Source organism: Grampus griseus (genome assembly GCF_964374135.1).
Source record: "Grampus griseus genome assembly, chromosome: 17".
In the NCBI taxonomy this organism is placed as follows: domain Eukaryota; kingdom Metazoa; phylum Chordata; class Mammalia; order Artiodactyla; family Delphinidae; genus Grampus; species Grampus griseus.
The window spans coordinates 30994738-31018273 of record NC_139011.1 but is presented as its reverse complement, the minus strand read 5'-3'; the positions used below and the strand labels follow the sequence as shown (position 1 = coordinate 31018273).

General features: G+C 41.8%; 1 protein-coding gene across 2 annotated transcripts in view; it reads left to right on the top strand.

The window, feature by feature from the left end:
* Positions 1 to 15384: 15384 nt before the first annotated feature.
* The window catches only part of OXR1 (oxidation resistance 1), a 455696-nt gene continuing 447544 nt past the window's right edge, over positions 15385 to 23536 (top strand). For both annotated transcript variants that reach the window (XM_082674597.1, XM_082674595.1), the window contains exon 1: positions 15385 to 15457. The gene's annotated coding sequence lies outside the window, so the exon portion shown is untranslated. The remainder of the gene's footprint in view (positions 15458 to 23536) is intronic.

Here is a 23536-nt window from a genome sequence, read left to right as displayed (position 1 = left end):
CAAACCTCAGTCTAAGCTTGTAAATGCCTCAAGGTCAGAAAGTGAAACCCAAGGACAACCAATTTGAGCTTTGCTCAAATAAACAAAAATTTTAATATGCCTCAGTTTATCTTTTAACAGTTTCATTTCCTTTCATTTTCTTATTTTTTTTTAAAGACTCAGTTGGCTTCAGCTGTGCTAAAGACACACAATCGAGTTTTGCTTGTTTTTTAAAAAATATACTCTAACCAGAGTGTCAAAGAAGGAAGTGTGCAGAGCCAGAAAGATGACTGCAGTGACTGGGGGACAGTCACGACTGCTTAGTCAGATGCTCTCCCCCCCGGACCTGGAGTTTCCCCTTGGTAATGGCAGAGAGTGTGTTCCTGCTGCCCCACCATTCAGTCAGCCTTCTGCTAGTCACAGCACCCTGGTTTTCCTGCTGAACAACCTCTCTCAGTTCTCAGACTGAGGGGTACTTTGGGGCTGACCCCATTCTCAGGCTCTAAGGGCGCACACATAATGCAGACTTGGTCAAAGAACCACCTTCCCCGGGCCATAGTAATTGGCTTAGGGATAGGCAAAACCCACGTTTTGTCAAAAAGGACCCAAACAAGCAGCACATACACCTTTTCCACTGTACCTGATTACCTGGCTGCATATAGCTTAGAATAACCAGCAGCCATTATGACCACTGTGTAAAGAGCTTCCCTGAATTTAAAGCTAATACAAAAGAAAGCACAGCTAACAGGTTGAGAGAGATGACATCAGGTGAGCCTGATGACATTGTTTGAGCAACTGTATCCAGTTATGCATGAAGTTAACATTCCTCTGGGCTTTACGGTTTTATGGCCCAAGGCATGGCCTTTATTAAGCTACAGCTGAGCTCTCTTGCAGCAAAATTCACCGATTCACCTTTCCATTGCTAAATTTTGGAGGTAAAAGTTTTATTTCATTACATTTATTTCCTTGTACTTATCCTTTGGCATTTCTTCATTTCTTAGCCTTCACTGAATTTGTTTTCCATGACAAAATACCAATTTACAATGAAAGGAGAAATAGACAACTACCTCCTACATGCAGGCTTTCTGGATTTTTGCAGCTAGAAATAATCTCCGCTTCCTTTAAACTCCCATGAGACTTTATTTCTCTAATATTTCACTTTTTTTCTAACATTTTTGTTCTTTATTCAACATGTAATGCTTCTTAAGACATAGTCTACATCTGATTCAATTTTGTACCCACACAGCATCTAATGCATTTCCTTTATTAAATTCTTACCTAAAATTGGAAGAATAAACAAATGTAGTCAGTGCAAACACTATCTTAGTACCACTCTAAGCCTTTTGTTGTCTTTTAAAATTCAAATAGGGTTTCTTTTGCATTTTAGGAGTGAAGAATTTTCAGAAACTTGCTTTCTGTTGTGGAAAAGAGCTAAATGAATCCAATAAGTAAACAAGTACAAAAAGCTAGTTATAAAGTGCTAGCCTTTAATATTATTGTCTTACCAACACTTGATCCCTTAGCTCTGCCTCCAAAACGGCTTTTAAATTACCTCCCAAGCTCCTTTGGAGAGCACAGTCCTGAACTCTGCCGGACAACACTTCCAGGGTAATTTCTAAAGGCAAGAAGAGCAAAGCTATTTGTCCTGGGCAAGCACACGCGAAGTCAGGAGGGGAAAATAAAGGGTAGCAACGGGCAGCTGACCATTTGGAATGGAATGGAAAACACCAAAAGATATTAAAGTTAGGTTATGAGCAGAAGTCAAAGTCAAGAAATGGTAGAAGCAACTCATATGTTTGGCAGAGGGCACTGCAGAGAACTTTGCTAGTTTCAAAAGGCTCTCCTCAAAGCTCCTCGGGTACTGCCTCTTGGTATCTGATATACACCCAAAGAGAGGAAAACGTATAGACAAATCCCAAACCTCGAAATATGATTCATAAACTAGTTTCTCTTTTACTTTATATTCAAGAAAGCATTTTAAAATTCCAAATATGTACTTTCTATATTACAGACTCTGCAACCATTGTAGTACCTCTTCTTTCCCTCACAACAATCCTGGGAACTTGATGCTATTCTTTTCCTTTTCTTACTAATGAGGAAACTGAAACACAGAGTAGCTGTCACTTCTATAACATCACTTGTCTAGGAAGAGAAGTGAGAATTAGAACCCGAGTCTTTTGACACAAAACCTGTGATGTCCAAGGAGAAAGCTTCTTTCAGCTCACGACAGTGAAGCATATTTCAATATGCATTTAGTATACACTGTTCATGTGTTCTTGAGCTCTTGAAAGTAGGAAATGTTAAGAATCCATGTCTGCTTTAAAATTATAACAGTGAGTCATAAGAAAGGTGAGCATAAGGAAATATTTGGGGGAAAGAAAGGGGTTAAATGGCTTTCTCTGTGTTTCATTCCAATCTTCTGATATTAGAGGATTGTGAATAGTTATATATTTCCTTATTCTTTTTCTTCCTCTACATTTTTTTTCTCTGGTGGATTAAAAAGACAGACACTGAGGTGACTGGAAAAGCTAGATGAGATTATGCTGTACTGGACAAACTAGCTTGTTTAGGAAAGACTTAGGTTCCTTTCATTAAAGAAGACACATTTAGAGAAGAAGTACGCATAAAATTGACAACTCAGAGGATGAAATGAGAGAGCAAGCCAACTGTGTTGTGGTATCGCTTTACTTTTTTAACAAGGGAGTGTTCTTGAGAAACCTTGAAAAGGACAGAGTTTTATTGAAATAATTCAGAACTGTAATTTATGAGATGTATACTCACTAGAACATAATAGAACTAAATTCTGTTGTGAATTTAGTTCACCTCTCTCTTCCTCTACCTGAAAGAACATTTAACACATCGGTCTACCTGACATTTCAAAATTCTGATTTGCCTTGTGAGAAAAACGAAATCTCTCTGACATACCCAATGAGTAAACTGTGTAGGAAGGAGGAAATCTGTCTGCCTCCATGTGGGGGAAAAGACTGAGGATACTGACTGAGGACATGAGGCGGGGGGAAAAGCCCTGATAAAGGAGGGAGAAGTAAAAAGATGTAGAGAAGATTTAAAGACACGCGAAAGAGAGGACGATAAAACCAGGAGCACCGGTTTGTACTTAAGTTATGCATTGGCGCTCTGTGGCTGATTGTTTATCCATATGGGTGGTGTATCTTCCCAACTGGGCTGTGAGCTCCTTTCAACTCCAGCACCTAGCTAAAAGTTTTTCTCTGCCACTAACTGCCAAAAATCTTTGGCTGTCTACTCATCAGAAAGAACAAAATGGAGATTTTTTTTTTTTTTTTTTAATGTCCAAAGACAAGATCTCTTCCTATCTTTTGTGAAAACCTTAACTGAGAAGAGAATTATCCCACAAGGGAAAAGGAAGAGAGGTAAGTGCTTTGAGGGAGTTGAGGGAAAGAGCAGAGAGAGGACAAGCTCCCTCTAGCCCAGTGAGCAGAAGAGAACCATACATTTTTTTTTTTTTTTTTGCGGTACGCGGGCCTCTCACTGTGGTGGCCTCTCCCGTTGTGGAGCACAGGCTCCGGACGCGCAGGCTCAGTGGCCATGGCTCACGGGCCCAGCCGCTCCGCGGCATGTGTGATCTTCCCGGACTGGGGCACGAACCCGGGTCCCCTGCATCGGCAGGCAGACTCTCAACCACTGCGCCACCAGGGAAGCCCGAGAACCATAAATTTTATGAAGGGCAGGACCTCAAGAAAATGGCAAAGTTTCTTACATGCTAGGTGGCAAGATAGTGAGAGCTCTTTGCCCTTCAAGGACCCAGATCTTCCTGGACACCAGCTAGTTGAGCAGTAACCAGTGTAGATCAATGAAAAGTAGGACCTTCAGATGATGTGTTGCCAATACAACATTCAGGGCTGTTGCAGAGTTCTGTTGTAGGGAGAGTTCAAGGTGTATCTAAGGCTACAATTCCCATTAGCCCTGCAGGCTGGGAGATTTGGTTGGATTAAGTTGACTCAAAGGAAACATCTCCTGCACAGATGCATTTTTGGAATAAAAATCATAGCTGCTACATATTTCAAGTGCTTTGAGTCTTTCACGGCATCAAAAAGGAAATATAATTTTATAGTAAAGTTTTTCTTATTGTTTTAAAAAATATAGAAAATTATAATGAGATAAATGAGACATAACTTCACAATCCAAAGATCGCCACTTCAGAATTCTGGTTTATTATTCGTTCATTCTTTCCATTATCTATCTGAAGACCAAAATGTTCTAAATGCTCTTTCATAGAAAATGGAACATTTATATAATTGTAATCTCTGTCATCTATTTCTGCTACATGTTGTATCTTCCTGGTAAAAAACACATTTAAAATTAACTTTGTAACCATATGTAGAACAACTACCTAGAGTTAGCTCTATATATCTAAATAGTTTTAATGCCAACACTTTGTGACTAAAATTTCATCATTCTTGAGGGATTATTTTTCCTAGTCATCATTCTTTTGTTCCATAGCACATCTTCAAGTAGATTACGTAGGCAATGTTGGCAACCAGTTAGTTTTCTAGGAAGCAGCACAGTATGGTGGTTTTTAAAAAATACGCATTGGCCTTAGGTCACACAACTTAGGCTTTGAATTTCTACAATAAGTGATCTTGTGACTTTAGGATATTTATTTAACATTTCTGAGACATAAAAGTAACTACCTCCTAAGGTAACTGTAAGGATTAGATAAAACCATCTCCTCTGTTAGCCACTGAACTAGACTGGAAACTCATACATTTTCAGTGACTAATAGGTGTTATTAATATTATTCCAGGAGAAACTATTCCACTATAGCCTCTGTTGAAGAGTTAGATCCAGATTTCAAAAGCTCGATCAATGTATTTCACAATTCATAATACATTTTTAATACTGACAAAATATCATACTACATGATATGTTTGATGGTATACCTAAGGCTATACTCTATTTGATTGAGAAAAGGCAAGCATGTCTTCTATTCATCACTGTAATTCAATTTCTAGCCACAGCATCGAGGAAAGAAAAAAAAAGACGTGCATTGGAAAGAAAGAAGTAAAACTATCTATTTGCAGATGACAGGATATTCTACATATAAAATCCTTAGTAATCTATTAAAAGGCTACTAAGAACTAATAAGTTAGCTTATAGGATACAAGATTAATATACAAAAGAAGCTGCATCTCTATATACTTGCTACAAACAATTGAAAACACAATTAAAATAGCAATACTATTTACAACATTAAAAAATATAGGGCCTTAGAGTCTTGGGGCAGACAGGACATAAAAAGTACCAACCCTAAAAGAAAAAAAAATGTTTTTTAACAACCTCTGGAAGTGGAGGAAAGAACTGGATTATTTCTATAGCTACAACAGGGAATGCCTTCAAAAACCCTCTCACTGCACTCCTTCCTCTATTGTACAAGAGTTTGCACTACAGTCAAAATACAAGGCTTTCTCCTGGTGCTGAATGGGTCCTCAGAAGAAAGTATAAGTCCAGGATATGGGCCTTTTAACTTCATGGTCAATCCTTACCTCCACATTTGCTTCTCTGAATTAAAAATATCATCAAGATCAGTTCCTCCTCCCTCAAATCTGGGACAATGCTCTGTAGAGAGAGTGTCCTTGTTCATTCAATCCATATTTATTGGAGGCTACTTTGTGCCTAGGCACTGTGCAAGTGTTGGAGGTATTATCTGAAACAAGATATACCCCTTCTCTCAATTAGGGTATCAGATGAGAAATTAGTCAACGGCAACCATGAAGTATTAGAGAGGAATGAGTAGGATATGATAAATTGAGAGTATTTAGGAAGAGCATCCAGTCCACCTCTGAGTGGTGGGGATGGGGTGTTAGTGATTCCAGAAAGATGATGGGAGGTGGGCAGGTGAAGCAAATGCATCTGAACTGCAGTAGCAAAATATGGCGTGTAAGTGACCCATTCCTGGTTTCCTGTGTAGATTTTTCTCTGTTAGCATAACAGGGAAATAGCATATTTGTTATTGAGGAAGGAGTCTCTTCTCATTCCATCTTACCCTAGAAGCGTCAAATCAACACAATTTTAATTTTAGTAGTAAAAACCAAAAATTTTCACCAACTGTTATTTGGATAAGCCAAAAACATTACATATTTCCCTCCTTAATGACTTCTTTAAAAATTTGATATAAAAGTGTCTTACTGATGTTTCATTTTTTCTTCTTTCTTTTGTTCCCTTGACCTCCTGTCTTATTAAATATGCATCATTTTGGTGTTTCACAAACTGTTTGCTCAATAGTAAGTGGTAAAACGAACAACAAATACACAAAAGAATATCATAATTGCCCTATGTGACCAGTTTCTTCTTAGCATCTCTTTAAGTAAGTAATTATTCTGTCCTTTTTCATAAATGGAAATTCTTTCAAACACAAGTCACTGAGATTTAAGGACATTTATAATGTTTATTACCTATTCCAAACCATGCTTCATCCTCCGAATGATTTCACATCCAATCTTGTTTTAGCACAATTCAAAACCTTTCTGAATTATAATGTCTAGCAGTAAAAACTTCATCTCTAGCTGAAGAAGATAGCTGTTATAAAATTCTCACTATTCTTTACGAGAGGGTGTGCATTAAAGAACATATCTATCCATTGAACATTCATTTATTCTAGGTGCCAAGATTGTGCTGGGAATATGGTGATCAACAAGGTAGACACAATCCTTACTCTCTTGGAACGTACATTCTAGTCAAGAGGAGCAACATTAAATAAATAACTGGATAATAAGTACATATATCCATAAATACATACTTACATATATGGAATTTTTATCTGAATCTAACTCCCTATCTCCCGGATGTCTTATCAAGGCAACTAGTACACCTCCTATTTTCTGATCACCAGATCCCACTAGGAGAGTGTCATCAGTGTAGTTGTCCAGCGTGAAACCTGGGGGATGATGACGTAGTCAAGGGACCTCTGGATTATATGTTATGGTGCAGAACCAGAGAGTTGATCTTGCCCTGAGACAAGACAGTAAATTGTCCTGCTTTTCTATCAAATAAAGAAATTGAATACCTTCTGCAGTTTTGTGTTTATAGAGACAATGAAAAACACATCTGGCCAATAAATAGATGCATACCAGGTGTCAGGGGCTGTCTTGAGTTGTTCCAGTAATGAGGTCACCTTTGAAAAATCAACTGCAGTTGGTGCAATCACCTAATTAAGCTTTTGAGAATCCTCTTTTTCCAGTATCCATAGAGCTTATGCATAAATTAAACAGGTGAGTTAAATGGGGGATGTGATTGCAGTCACTACCCTTGCAACCTTCAAGTGTTCGCTGGTAACACTTTTCTCTATGATTCCTCTAGCCACGTGATGTTGCTTTGGCTCACTTCTTATTACTTTGCTAGGGAGGTTAAGGTCTAGGTCTTTGGGGAGTATTTTGGTTTGTTTGTGTGTTTTGAGGGGTGATTTTCTGCCTTGAAAGCCTGCATGGTAAAGTCAGAGAGTTAATAACAGCTGCTGAGTATACGTATTCTAACTCTTCACTCAGGAAGGGGAAAATTAAGTACAGAATGGGTTTGCAGAACCACAGCGCCCCTTGTGACACTGATTAAGAACAGAATTTCTATTTATCCCCTGCCAGTGGACCACAGTGCACTCTGGGCTAGAATTAGAATGCAACAATCCCCAGAAAGATCTGGGTATTTCCCTTTTCCTATGATAGTCACTCTGGTAAATAATTGCAGGTCCTTTGGGGAAAAATGAGGAGAAAGAATTAAGTACTTGTGACGGAGGATCCCTCTCTGAGTGTACCCAGACTCCAGTGTTCTAACTCAGGTCTGGAAATTAAGTGAAGAGCCATGATTTTTCTACTGTGATTTAAGTCAAGTCCATTTTCACCATGACAGAAATTACCTGTAGATTAAGTAGGACCTTAGTGTGATACCCAAGTATCCAGTCCAAAAGAGACCATGACTTTTTAGCCAATTCCAAAGATCGCTGTGTGTCCCACTTTCTATGACCATTTCAGCCTTATCATCCACTATGAGAATCACCCACCTTGACTCCGGTGGTTAAGTTGCTACCTGACTCCTCCACCCTGATAATCCTTTATTTCTATTAAATCCTAGAAACCATTTCAATGTCAACATCTCCTACCTTCATTCGTGGCCAAAGAGGAGAGACAATGCATCAGTCAGTGTCTTGATGGAAGAATACTCTTCTCAGGGACAAGTAGGGAGTAGGTAAGCCAATCCTCCTTGATAATGTCACTCTAATATCCCTAGCTCCATAACCTCTCACATACCCTTTATATTATACACAGGAACTTCTAGCATCTCAACTTCATTCAGTATAGTACCTGTCAAGACCAGGATTTAGATAAGCAAGTGAACAAACCATTAGAAGATTTCCCACCTATTCAAGCTTGTACATCAAACGCAGACTCTCTGATAATTCCCCCCACATTGATAAATTATGTCCCTCTTTCTTCCCTGGGCTAGCAACCACCCACACCCACACCCACACCCACACCCACACACACCCACACCCACACACACACACACCCACACACACACACACACACACACACACACACACACACACACACACACGCTTTCCTTCCCCTGGATCTTGCTGATATAATTTTATAACAGCCAAATATTGTATTATGTAGGCATGTGACTCATTACTATTATCTAAACTCTAGATCCAATTAATTTTTTCATTAATTTCCTCTTTTTGTTCCTGGACCCAATCCAGGGTACAACTAGCTGTCATATCTCCTTGGTCTCCTTTGGTATGTGACAGTTTCTTAACCTTTCCTTGTCTTTTATGACTGTCAGTTTTGAGGAATACCATTCTGGTACTTTACAGAATGCCACTCATTTTGAGTTTGATATTTTGTAGAATTGTAACTTTGGGGAAATAATTCTACAGAGATGAGTGCCCTTCTTATCACATTGTATCAGGAGGTAAAAAAAAATCCACATGACATCACTGGTGACGTTAACCTTCATCACTTGGTTAAGGCGGTATCCACGAGAAGGTTGCTACTTTCCGTTTCCATATTCTATTCTATGGAAGCAAGTCACTAAGTTCGCTGGGAATTTTAAAGCTAAAACAAGTGGAGTAGATTCAATATATATTTAAAGGAGGGATCCTTGGACTATGCAGGTTGTAAGGAAGGCTGTCTGCAAGGTGGGTAATAAAGCTGACACAGGAGAGAGAAGTTGATGAGAAATGGACAGCATCATGATAGTATTTCCACACTCTGAGGTTCAGAGAAGCCCCCTGCCTTCTGGGGGGCACCACTATCGCACCACTATTGTGCCAGAAAATCTCCCTTTTCACCTAAACTAGTTTAGGTTGGATTTCTGTGTGTACAATTAAAAAGATGCCAAGTAACATACTACCTCACTGGATGGCTATGAGAATTAAATGATAAAAAGTATGCAAAGTGAGTGCCTACTGGAGAATGAGACATAGAAATACCGATAAATGTTGGATATCATTATTATTAACTGATGCAGGTTAGTATTTTGTGTCTATTATATTCAAATGTATTATGGAAATAAATTAATGGTCATGAATTTCTTGACAATACTTGAAAATCTGAGATCACATGTTAAGAATATTTATTATGGTAGCATTGGACTCAATGAGAAGTGAAAAGTGTTGCAGCTATAACAAGACCTTGCTGCTTGTTCAATAACTAAGTCATGTTTGTGTTAGAATTAGAGGCAAGAAAAGAGCAGCCTGATATTTGAAGTGCATAATTATCCACATTCTTTTTCCCAGAGGAAAGGGCCATCAGAGCTAAGTCTTTTAGTCAAGAAGTATCTTTGATTCACATATACTATGAGCATCCTTAATGTCCCATGACTATTACCTAGAGCAGTTTTAGCCTTGAAGTGCAGAGAGAGGGGGAAATGCACATTTATATCTTTAGTGCATATCACTAGTTGATCTGTTATGACATTTATCTATGGTCATGAAATGAAAGAATAATTTGGGCATTAATGACTTTGATTACTCCCATTTAATTCTCCATTTCATACATTTTTTTCACAATGGGAAAATAACAGGTATCAAAAAGACAAGCTTTTAATAGCTCTTCAATGAAGCCATCATGATATTTCCATTTCTCTTAAAGAACTCAATTATGAATGACTTCACATTCCTAATTTAGTTCTGATTTTCTAAAAGCAAATTTAGTATGAAAGAAGTGCAAGGGAGAGGCAGCCCAGTGTCCAAGTGTCTAAAATGGGCTCTATGTAATAGAGGCAGAATGTGCTCAGTGGTCAGTGCCAATATCTGGGAAAATTAGAGATGCTTGGCAGTGTGGCACAGATCATACTGAAGGCATTCCAACTTCAAGTTACCAAGAAGTTTGGTAAGAAAACATCAAGGAGGGAAGAAGGGGCTATCCTGAGCTATCCCCAGACAAAATGGTGAGACAGGCAAAGCCTACATGCCATGGCATCCTACCCCCAGCATCAGCCCCCTCCATCCTTTCTCCAGTTCATGAAACTGGGGACTTCGTGCTTAGACCCATTGTTTCAGATCTAAACATTCACCTCCCTTTATAATCCATTAATGCATCAGCGAACATCTATCGAACAATGAAGAAGATAAAAATACACACATATATAAATTTGCCGTAGTTTCAATCCTCCATGAACTTGTGTTTCAGTGGGGGAGGAAAAACAAGTATATAGATAATGAAAGCAAATGGGAGAGGGGTGTAAGAGAAGGACAAAGAACTGTACTGGTGGGATAAAGGAGAACTAGGAAAAGAGGAATAATCAGAAGTGTGGATTAAGAAGGTGTGGTGTCTGGTCAGAATGGCCATCATCAAAAAATCTACAAACATGCTAACACATATATATGGAATCTAAAAAAGAAAATGGTTCTGAAGAACCTAGGGGCAGGACAGGAATAAAGATGCAGATGTAGAGAATGGACTTGAGGACATGGGGAGGGGGAAGGGTAAGCTGGGGCGAAGTGAGACAGTGGCATGGACATGTATACACTACCAAATGTAAAATAGATAGCTGGTGGGAAGCAGCCTCATAGCACAGGGAGATCAGCTTGGTGCTTTGTGACCACGTAGAGGGGTGGGATAGGGAGGGTGGGAGGGAGATGCAAGAGGGAGGACATATGGGATATATATATATATGTATAGCTGATTCACTTTGTTATAAAGCAGAAACTAACACACCATTGTAAAGCAATTATATTCCCATAAAGATGTTTAAAAAAATATCCACAAACAATAAATGCTGGAGAGGGTGTGGAGAAAAGGGAACCCTCTTGCACTGTTGGTGGGAATGTAAATTGATACAGTCACTATGGAGAACAGTATGGAGGTTCCTTAAAAAACTAAAAATAAAACTACCATATGACCCAGCAATCCCACTACCGGGCATATACCCTTAAAAGACCATAATTCAAAAAGAGTCATGTACCACAGTGTTCATTGCAGCTCTATTTACAATAGCCAGGACATGGAAGCAACCTGTGTCCATCGACAGATGAATGGATAAAGAAGATGTGGCACATATATACAATGGAATATTACTCAGTCATATAAAGAAACGAAATTGAGTTATTTGTAGTGAGGTGGATGGAACTAGAGTCTGTCATACAGAGTGAAGTAAGTCAGAAAGAAAATCAAATACCGTATGCTAACACATATATATGGAATCTAAAAAGAAAAAAAGGTTCTGAAGAACCTAGGGGCAGGACAGGAATAAAGATGCACATGTAGGGAACGGACTTGAGGACACGGGGAGGGGGATGGGTAAGCTGTATGAAGTGAGAGAGTGGCATGGACTTATGTACACTACCAAATGTAAAATAGATAGCTAGTGGGAAGCAGCCGCATAGCACAGGGAGATCAGCTCTGTGCTTTGTGACCACGTAGAGGGGTGGGATAGGGAGGGTGGGAGGGAGATGCAAGAGGGAGGGGATATGGGGATATATGTATTCGTATAGCTGATTTACTTTGTTATACAGCAGCAACTAACACAACAATGTAAAGCAATTATACTCCAATAAAGATGTTAAAAAAATAAAAATAAAAGGTGTGGTGTGAGAAATGCTGAGTGAAGAGTCCTTAGAAGACCATGTGCAAAGAAGTCAATGAGGAAGATTAAGGAAAAGGTATGGATTTGATGATTTTAATATAACTATAAAATGCAGTTTGAATGAAGTGATTCATCGATTGCATTCATTTATGCATAAACAAATACTAAAAAGGGGAACAAGCGAATTGCAGTGATCCATATGAAGACATAATACATTTACTATAAGAAGGTCAACATTTCTCCTCTATACGTTCAGGATTGGAGGCAAAAGAGAACTATCTCACTTTTTATTGTCAAATGGTTTACATAATTATCAGGTATGTTAAATCAAAAAAGAAAGAAGGGGCTTTAAGAATATGGAAAATGTCCTTTTCCCATAGAGACAGATTATCTACTGGAGGCCTCAGCTGACTGAAGGCTCATTAGAAGACTTTAACGAGTGGCATCACCTTGGAAGTATCTATGGCCCCGAAATCAAGATGAAAAGGCAACAAAGAGGGACTAACTGCTACCCTTAGGCAGGCAAATCAAAGCACCTCTTCCTAAAAAGAGATAGGAAAAATCACTTCTAAGCATCATTATCCTTTTGCTCTTTTCTGAATAACTCAAATCAACCGATATCCCACCACGGGCTTGCTGTCCTTTTTGTTCTATGGGGAAACCTGCCTGTGGTGGATACCTATTATTTCTATCTTGCAAGCATCCCTTATCCCTTCTTCCGCTGACTGGATACTTTATTTCCTTTTGAGAGGTTTCTTCCCCTAGAGGATGCACAAGGATAGCCAACCAGGCTCCTTTGACAAAGACTGATCTGCTCATCAGAACACAAGGTTTGCTCTCTTTGTAAGATCTCAAACTTTGTCATCTGTGTAGGGCTGGAACTGCACTCTGGACACAGTCTGATGGAGAATGAAGCCAAACCAGAAAGCAATGCTGAGAGCAAGTGAGAGAGAGAGAAACACATTCTAGCTGACGTTGTTAAGCCTCGGATAAGCCCAACCACCCCTTGTACTTCTGAGTTACATGGCCCAGGGAATTTCCTTTTTTTGCCTAAGTTAGTTAGAGTTGAGTTTCTGTCACTTGCTATTAAGAATCCTGGATGCAATATGTTTTTGAACTACACCTTTGGGTAGGAAATCATAGTCTTTACTGTGAAATCAAAATCTGCCCGTCTCATGATTATGCTTAGTATGCATGCTATAGCATGAAGATGTTCAGATAATCATACCCACCTTAAGATTAATTACTGAGAAAGGAAGAAGAAAAACAACCGGGATGAAGACAAAGTATATTTTTCATTTTCTTTCACTACCTACAGAAAGGAATGGGTGAGTTGTGCTGATACTCCAAGGGAAATTCCATTTTGATTTTCCCAATGAATTGCTCATGGAAAATTAGGAAAATGGTTTTGTCATGACAAAGTGGTTCTAGTCCTGGAGATGACATCTATCGGAGGCACACACTAAAGGAAGAAGGAGTCAAGAAGCTGGAGACTAGCAAGTAAAAGGTCAGACATCAACTAAACTATTTTGGGCTAGACATGGCACTAAATTTAAGTGGGGAGGGAAGGAGGAAACTTAAGAGGGAGGACAACTTGGTCTAGATAGACACATACCACTCAGTTCTGTGAAAAAGCACAACTACATTACTGAGTAGGGTTAGCAAAACCGCATTAATTTGTAACAATGGCAAACGAAAGTAGGCTTACAAAGAATCTGAACTGTGAGGTATAAAATACATCCCCAGTGACTGCATTGTTCTTAGAAGATTCCTAGTAAATTCTCTCTGAATGAATGAATAAAAACGAAACACATCACTTTTAATAGAATATACACAATCTAAGCTGTGAATGTTGAGGAAGAAATTAGGGGTAAAATAATGGAGAACAAAATTCATATTTGGCATTTTCCTATTCTGAGCACTCCACAGAGAAAAATCTATTTTTTTTCTGCCCTTATCAGGTAAAGCTATTGATTCAGGGGAATAGGTTATGCGGAAACCATGGAAGTTTCTAGTCAGGCGGACTCTGGGTTCAACACTATCACTCCAGGCAAGAGATGAGTGTCTCTGAACTTCAACGTCCTCTTCTGTCAAATGGGAATAATAATGATTCTCTTACGGGATGGTTGTGAGGGGTGAGTTAAATAAAGACAGGAATTTGACCCAGGAAACTTTTGTAACTCTCATTTTAAGGGAGGAAAATTTTCAAAAGTAGATTATCAGGAATTAAGGTAGAATACACTGAAAATGAATAGCGGGCATAGTTTGCAGGTGAGGCGGCTCTGAGACCTCGAGGCTGAAAGAGCCTGATGCTCAGGACACCTAGGACGCTTCCTGGCCCGACGTGGCAAGAGGACCGACCCCTCTCTGCGCAGGGTCACCAAATGGCCCGGTTCCAGTTTAGGTGTCAGAATCCGTTCATCTCCAGTTTGCGTCCTTTTCTTTTTGCAATTTAAAGTCGGACTGGAGGCGCAAGGATGGAGGTAAAACGTGCGTTAAAAAAATTACAGTTCAGATTACAAGGACAACAAAATCACCAAGGTCAGGGTAGGTGTCCGTGAACTATGCAAAACCCTGCGGAATGAGGAGTCATAAACGCTCTGAAAAGAATTCTACAATTTTAGAAGCTCTTTCCAAAGTCCCCTACAGCCTGCCGCTTGCCACCCTTTGGCCCCCTCTCCCGGCTATTGATCATCACCCTCCTTTCCTCTTTTTTCCTTCCAGTAAAAGTAAGTATCCAAAAAACTTTAATTCTTCTCCAGAAGTCCTAAGCCAATTTCGCAGTCGCGGAGCTTTTTCATTGCTTTAACCCAACTTTCTTTCGTTTCTTTGGCGAGTACCTGAAATTAGGGTTGCCCGATAGTCTGGAGCCCTAAATCAGGGAAGCGTGGGGCTTAGTTCCGGCGAAACCCTCTGGTGCCTGTGCGGGAAGCTCATTTTCCCCCCGGGGTGGGGTTCAGACTGCCGGCAGGGACCTAGCAGGACGCTCGCTCAGGTTCCGAGCCCAAGTCCCTGGCGGCGGGGACGTGCGCGCGGCGTGGGTGGGCGCTTTAAGCCCGAGCGGCGGTTTCAGCACTAGCTATTTTTAGCTGCGCGTCGCCCCCCTTCCTCCCGGCCTCCGGCTTGGTAGCCTCCGGCGGGCGGCCGCCGCTCCGCGGCTCCCTCCTGTCTCCCCCCACAGTCACTCGCTCTTGGTAGCGTCCACGCGGGCAGGTCTGGAAACTGAGCATGTCTGGAAGCGCTCGGCGGCCTCGGCGGCAGCGGTGGCAGAGCCAGGCTGCGTCAGGCTGAGCCCGTTCACCGCGCGGCCGCAGGAGCGCAGCGCCGACGCCGCGCCGCCCAGCCCAGCCGAGAGGGGCGCACTAGCCGCCGCGGGGCCCGCCGCCGCTCACCGCAGCCCCCTCCTGGCGACCCGCAAGTAAGTTTGTGAGGCGGCTGGGCGGTGGGGCGACGGCTTGGCGGCCCGGGGAAGCCCACGCTGGCAGGCGGGAGGCACGGCTGGCGCTCCGGAGAACCGGCTGGCCGCTGCCCCAGGTGCCCGGCGCCTCGGCGAGCCTCTTGGCCAGTTTGAGAGTGGTGGCCTCTGGGATGTTCTAGTGGGGGGCGGGGCGGGGGCGGCAAAGCAGGAAGTCTGAACTGACTCCGGCGGAGGCCGAGGGGGCCGACTGGGGCAGAGGGAAGGACCGCGCAGCGAGAGAGCGGGCTGGTGCGGGATGGGTTTGGGATGCGGGCTCCCGGCAGAGAACAGCCGCAGAGGGAAAGCCGGGTGTCTCCGGGGGACAGGGTTGAGAGCGCCGTGTGGGAGGCATAGTAGAGGGTGAGCGTGTCCTGGCCGGAGGGGCGGGAGGGAAGATGGATGGAAAGTGGGGCGTGTGGAAAGCGGATTTGAACCAGAGCTTAGGACGCCGGTGGAGGGGGCCGTGGGCCCCGGGAAACGAGTGGACTCGAATAATTTGGGGAGTCTGTACCAGGCCAGGGTGATATGATGATGGAGAGGGACAGGCTTGGATGGAGGTCTTCGAAGCGAATACGCGAGGCCAAATGTTGGGAACTGGCTGGACAGAGGATGGAGGCAGAAAGTGCCCTGGAAGGGCCAGTAGGAAAATCGCTGAGGGATTTGGGTAAAGGGGAGGAGGGGAGTGGTGCAGAGATCGAGCGGAGGAACGGGGCTGCTGTTGGGGCTCAGAGGCTCAGGAAAGGCTTGGAGGCTACTCTACGTGCGGTCCCCCTGACTAGTGAATTAGTAGCGGTTCTCTGAGGTTTACTTGCACGCCAGGCTCCTCCTTCATCTTCTACCTCGCTTGTTAACAGGGCAGCTCGCTTTAGGCAAGCTTGTAGATTTGGACAGATTAAGCAACCGGGAAGGTAGTCATTTGCAGGGGAGCTGCCAGTGCTTCCCTTGAGTGGTTCCCGGCACCCTCAGGGTGCAATGTAGGGTCTGAATGTGTGTGTTTCAGGGGATGGTGGAGGGTGATGTCTGCTCTAGGCCACAGGAATCCGGGAGGTACGGTGTTTGGGGCCGGGAAGTCAGACAGAAGTCTGCAGTGTGCAACTCGCGGCGGGGCGTGTGAGTATGCGTGTGTGCGCGCCTGTGCGCGTGTTGCCCGCCCGGGGTCGTGTGTGTTGCTGCAGTCTGTCTCCATGACGAGGAGATCCAGGGCTCCACAGGCGGCACGGGGAGGGGATGAAAGGAAACGTGCTTTCCTGCCTCTCTTCTGCCTCCTTTCCCTAGGGTCGCATTCTTTGCTCGTCCAATGATGCTCTTCTCTAACCTCTTCCCCCGACTTCTGCACGTCCCAAACCTGACGCCGGTCTTGTGCTCTGATTCGGTACCCCGGAGGACGCTGCTGTCCCTCCTCTGCCAGAGGGAATCCGAGGAGTCCCGCTGGTTAGAGGGGCTCCCGAATCCACCAGTCTTTCCCTGGGGCGTCACTCCGGGGGTCCTCAGTTCACTCTGCTGCCCCTGCAGGTGACGCAGTGATGTTGCCCCGCGGACCCCAGTGATGGCTCCAAATAGCCAGCACTTACTGGTTCTCGCGAGGTGGGTCTCCCCAGAGTTTCCCACAGGTAATTGTAACTTAAAAAGAAAAAGACCAGGTTAGTAGAAAAAACAAGCCCTGAGGGCAAAAAGCTTTATGCAAAAGCGCCTCTTAGACTAACAAATATTTTACCCACCAACCACAAGAAGGGAAGAAGCTTCTTCAGCGTACGCATCTGAAACTGGAGGGGAGGGGGCGGCAGAGCGGGAGTTGTCACCATGTCCACGGTTTCTTAGACTCCATCCAGCTTGCTATTTCCTGTCCTCCGTGCCATATTTTAAGCGAGACTTTACCAAATACAGGAAATGAGGGTGAAGGAGACTCTGGAAACCTGTGCCATCTGTGGAAGGACTCAGAGAAGGGAGAGCGAGAGCTGTGCTTACTGTCTGCCAGATATCTCAGAGGACTGGGCTCTGAGATTGTGTGTTCAGACATCAGAAATAATTCTGAACATCCAAATTGCAGGGGGGAGACTCAGATGAAGGGAAGTGAGAAACTCTGAAAAAGTGATGAGGACCATAGTATGGGGTTGTCTTGCAAGGTGATCACTGACCTGTGGAGGGACACAGCAGAAGAACAGCAAGCTTCTAATGGCCAGGGGCATGTTGTCTTATTCCATAGGACAGTGGCTGGCCCAGTTTCTAGTACAGTAACTATTGAAAAATACCTTTTGAAGTATGGCCATGATTCTGGATATCTGAAAAGTTTGAATACAAAGACATATACTGTCATTTTCTGCTTCTATTACTATGTTTTTTTCATTGATTATTATTAGAACATGTGGTGAAGGTAAAATAAATTATTATCTTACCCATTAATACTGTTCTCCCCAGAGTGCTGCTCAAATAGATATAACCAAATATGTTTGCCTGTTTTTTTTGTTTTGGGAGTCATGGAGGAAGGAGAGTTGGGTAAATTGATTAGGATGTCAAATAAAGGTAGAGTTTAGGCACCTGAAGATCTTTTGCGTGTGTGGAGGTGAAAGCTTCATTTATATAATGCTAAATTCAGTGCAAAATGAGAAAACCCTTCTGTCTCCACTCTTTACCTCGTGCATTTGAAATACAAAGGATTGTACCCTTGGGCTGGTTCTTAGTCCTCTGAAGGCTAGCTTAATAATTTTCCCAGAGGATTGTTCCCTAAATTCAGGTACACTTTAGGAAATAATCAATGGACTCCCTGCAACCCTAAGGTAAAGTCATTAAAAAAAAAAGTGGTGAAATGGTTTGATGAAGCAGAATAATGAGTGAGAGAAATATTAACCAAAACGTAAGAAGAGAAATCACTTTCTCTTGCCCCAGGGTTAGATCTTACTGATAGGCTTAGAACAGTGGTTCTCAACAGGGACAGTTTTGCCCCCCAGGGGACACTGGCAATGTCTGGAGATGTTTTTGATTGTTACAACTGGGTGGGGAGGGGTGCTACTGGCATCCCGTGAGCAGAGGCCAGGGATGTTGCTAATATTCTACAAGGCATTGGGTTGTCCCCCATAACAAAGAGTTATCCAACCCCACATGTCAGCAGTGCTGAAGATGAGGAACCCTGGCTTAGAGCTAGGTATGATTATAATGAAAAGCGGCTCCTGTCAGGATGCTTTCACGTATTCCTATTGGAAGTCTATCTTGAAAATCAAGAGTAGTTAATATTAAGAGACTTTCTTTGCAAATGGCCCCATATTCAAAAACAGTCGCTTTAAGGAAATTAAAGAGGTTTCCTTTTAGCAGAACTTCTTTTCAGACTTCAAAAAAAAAAAAGTCCTCAAGTAGATTGGGAATGTCTGAAAAGACATATAGTATGCATAGGAACTGAGTAAACATTTTTTTGATGAAAACAAGTTAAAACTGGTTCTGCCACTGTATTTTTCACTGTACTTGTTTGGTAATTGCTTTTAAAAAATACATAGTTTTAAAATTAATATTAATTTAATTTAAATTACAACTAATAAATTCTTCATGTAGTGAGGGATTGAACCGAATCAGGCAAAAATGTTAGCTGAACACTTATTAGAAGCCTCATGAAGTGTTCCAAAATGAAACCTTAGTATTTGTAGACATCTGCCCAGGAAGGTAAGAACCTGTATAATTTTCGTGCATTTAGTTTCAGTTTTAAATCGACAGCAAGGCATGTATTGAGAAGCAAACCTTTCCGACTTGCAGTACAATACACTGCTTGGAGAGGGGAAACAATAGCTTACACTCTTGGATGTAATAAGATCAGGGAAGTGTTCTAAGAACACCTGTGTGCAGGAACTCAGAAGCTTGCTTGATAAAACCTTTGTCATGATCACACTGAGGCCTGGAGAAACTAAACAGATTTAGTTAGTCTCCCCTCCGTCTCCCTCCACCTGCCAGCACTTTTATTGGTGGGTTGGTTTCAGAATTCATTCTAAAGGGATCCTCATTAGGGCTGCTTACTTCCCTTCTTGTTCTAATAACCATTCCCTCCATCCTTGGCCGTCACCATCCCTCAGTCCTTCAGGAATTCATGCAGCAGAAGAGTCTCCTGCTTAGTTTCTGGGGCACCCGGTAACCTCTCCTTTTCTCCTGTGTGTACAAACACAAACAGCTCTTTCCTGCTTCTGAGAGGAACAGAGATTTGCGTCTCTCTTGGAAAAAGGCAGTGGGGAGAGTCCTTGTTTTCCACAGAGGCAACCTCAGTTTCTCTGCTTGCACCCTTGAATGTCTTGTTCAATTGTTTGTTCAGTTGCATATTCTTGATTTTAGGAAGGCTTCCTCTTTCCAAAGACAGAGTGAAAGAACTGAGGAGGATAGAACTTCACTGTGAGCCGCACTGTTGTTGATAGAGGGCACCTCTCATGGGCTGTATGAAGCCTCAAGGATATGATTTGAACCAATGATAATCCTATTTGTAAAGTCAACAAGCATTTGTAAGTTCAACAGTAGCAGGTTCTGTTCTAGACACTGGGACTCTGCATTTGCAATGCTGAGCTGCATTGTGCCTTGCAACCGGTTTGCAAAACCAAGTTCATTTAGAGTAATATACATATATTTCACGTATGTCTCAAAGTCTATCTATAAAAAGAAACACAGGATGGGTATTTGTTTTCATTAAAGTTGGAGAGGCTATAGAGGTATATAGCCTTATTCTTAAAAATACTTCAGAACACATTGTTGATATGCAGAAGGCAAAAGAAACCATTAGGGGGGAAACAGTTACATGTGTTTCTCTATAGATCAGACAAGGAGGGAGTGAGCAATCTGAGGTGAAAGGGGTCAGTTCTTATCTCCCTTTTCCTTTCTTTAGGACATAGTTATTGATTTTGTTTGACATTTGAGGAAGGAGAGATGGTTTCCTTCCCCACAGATACTTGTTGAATGGATCTGTGCCCTTTTATACTTCTGATAGCCATAGTAGGAGGCAGTGGGCTGGCTGATATGATAGTTAGAGTGAAGCAGAATTTCAAATCAATTTTGTCAATAATGTTGGTGACAAAGGCTCACTTTCAAAAGCTGAGCATACCATGTCACTATTTTGATGAGACTAATATAAAGATTACAGAGCTGAACATCTCTGCTGATTTGGCTACTAGGTACTGCCTGTGCTTTAAACTATCAGAGTGTATGTATTGGGAGTGGGGAATGAAATAATGTGGCAGCTTCTCTTACCTATGAACAAACTTGCGGGCCACTGTGGCAGGTCAGTTATTGTCCAGCTGGAAGAAGGGTAGTGTCAAGGCTGGGAATTTTATTGAACAGTGTATGCTGTCCTTGCTGAGTTTAAGAACAAGAAAAAGAACAACAAAAGCAGGAATTTGAAATTTATGCTACAGCAGAGGCAAAGAGACTTTCTGCTTTTAATTTCATTTTAGCTTATTATTGTTAAGGACAAGCAGCAGTAATGCATGAAAAAGGTAACCTTGCCTGTGGAAGGTTTTACTTTTGTTCATAAATGCTTGTTCATCTTCAGAAGCAAATAGCCTAGAACGTATCCTGAGGCTTTCAGCCTTCAGTATAAATAGTGTGTCTCTTCTATCTCTAGAATATTCATTATGTGATATCATTTGGAATCTGAATACTGGGCTAAATTGGCTGATGCAGTCCCTTCTAATTTAGTGATTTAGCGTTGTCTCTGTCCTTTTAAAGAAGGTGAAAGAGATATACTGTTTGTCATTGGGAGCACAGTTATGGGTGCTGGAAGCAGCCTCTTTTACACACAAACATGCCTGGTACTTGACATTGGTCTGGGACTCCACTGACCAAAACATAGATCTCAGTCTTCTGGATTATGAAGCCTGATTTTAACAATTTTGATTGGAACCAGAGCTGCGACCAGGCTTGTGAATCAATTGACGTTTTCGGAAAAGACCAAATGATGAGCCAGAATACTCGCCACCCATTGCCAGGAAAGAGGGACAGCAGTTTAAGGAGGATCAAGAGATTTGCAGGGCTTCCCTGGTGGCGCAGTGGTTGAGAGTCTGCCTGACGATGCAGGGCACACGGGTTCGTGCCCCGGTCCGGGAAGATCCCACATGCCGCAGAGCGGCTGGGCCCGTGAGCCATGGCCACTGAGCCTGTGCGTCCGGAGCCTGTGCTCCACAACAGGAGAGGCCACAGCAGTGAGAGGCCCGCGTACCGCAAAAAAGAAAAAAAAAAAAAGAGATTTGCAGTCAGATCTGGCACTCTTACTTAGTAGTTCTGTGACTTTAGATGAGGTTTTTTTTTTCCTTTTTAACTTCATGGAGCTCCAATTTCCTCATCTTTGAAATGGAGATTTTTTTTTTTCCCTGTAGAGTTCACTATAGGATTAGAGGAAATATTTTCAAAGCAAAAGTGCGTATTAACAGTGTTGGTGATGGTGGTGCTTATATGTCCTTCTAGTGCTGGAATTTAAATAGTTACTGTCTAGGAAGTGGAAGTAGTGGGGCCATTGGTGAGCAAGATGAGATGGAAAAGGACAATGGGAGTGGATCATAGTTAGGAAGGGGTTTTGGAGGTGAAGTAGTCTGATGTCCTCTTTTGACTGATGGGGCCTTGGGGACTCAGGATTATGGTGTGATTTGCCCAAGGTTATGCTGCATCATTTCAGCTGAGTCTATAATTTTTCAAAGTCTCCATCCTAACATTCTCCACCTTAAGAGCACATTTTCTTGGTTAAATCCATGTTTCTTCTGTTTATCTAAAAATGGTTATTTTCTTGGTTAAATCCATGTTTCTTCTGTTTATCTAAAAATGGTTATTCAGCTCAAGAACCTCTCTTTTCAGTTGTTACGTTCCAGGTCTTTTATAGGCAACTAAAGAAGGCATCAGTGGATCTCTAATTGAATTTGTATAGGAGATCAACCCAGCTCTTCACTTAAGTGATCAAGATGATCAAGTACACGTTTATATTTTCCTAATTGGGGTGAACATTAGTAGAGTTTTATCTAAAAACAAAAAAAAAAACGCCACTATGGATAATGTTCTTCAAATAGGTTATTGCTATTAATGACAAGAAAATTGAAGATTGGCCCTTGTTGATGGTTCTGTTGCTAAATTAATAGTTTCGTTTTTGTTTTAAATCAGTGCTGTTGCCATTGTGGTTTCTTGAAGAGTTTCAGATTCAATGAAAATGTTAAAACCTACATGTGTTGGAAGTACTTTGTGAGTTGTAAAGTATATTATGTATGTTGTCTTATTTGTAATTTATGGTAAAGATATATTATCAGTTGCAGTAATGAAAGACTTAAAATTGAAAGCCAGGACAGAAAAAACATTCCCTTTCGAATCAGACAGACTTGAATTCAAATGTCCATTTTTAAGTCACTAGCTGTGAAAACTTGGACAAATTCCTTGACTTTCCAGCTTCTCCTGTCTTTTGCGAATCACACCCACCAGATTACAGGTATGATTCCTGTGATGATTAAGTAAGATAAGCAAGTAAAGATCTTAGCATGATGCCTGGCACCCTTCTTTGTCCTTGTACACTGCCAATTCACCGTACTTCAGCTACACCTCTAAAGTAATTATTTATACTTGAATTAGTTCAGAGTTTTTCACTGTGAAGAATCAGAAAACCTGATTTTAAGTGACTTGAGGGGAAATAAAAAAGAGAGAGAGACTTCATGAATGTGTAACTCAGTAAAATAGGGGAGTGTATCTGGCTCCAGGTAGGACCTAATTTAAGGCTCAAACCATGTGACTAGTTCATTGTTAATGGGAGTGAGAATAAAAAGGTTGTTAGTAGTCCAGTTGGAAACTATGTATTAATTTCTTTTAAGTCTTCCAATAGCTTCTTCTTGGACAGAAGCCTTGGACATAAGCCTTGCTAAAACAATAATAAATCCATCATAGACAGCTGTATGTAGAAGAGTTTTGAGCTGCTTCCATAGATTATTTTGTGGGAGGGAGTGGAGTGAAGCTGAAATTTCAGTGGAACCTACTAATAGTGGTAAGTCAAAATAAGGTAGGCGGTAAAACACAGCAGAACAAAATTCAAAGCTTCAGTTTTGTAATTTATCA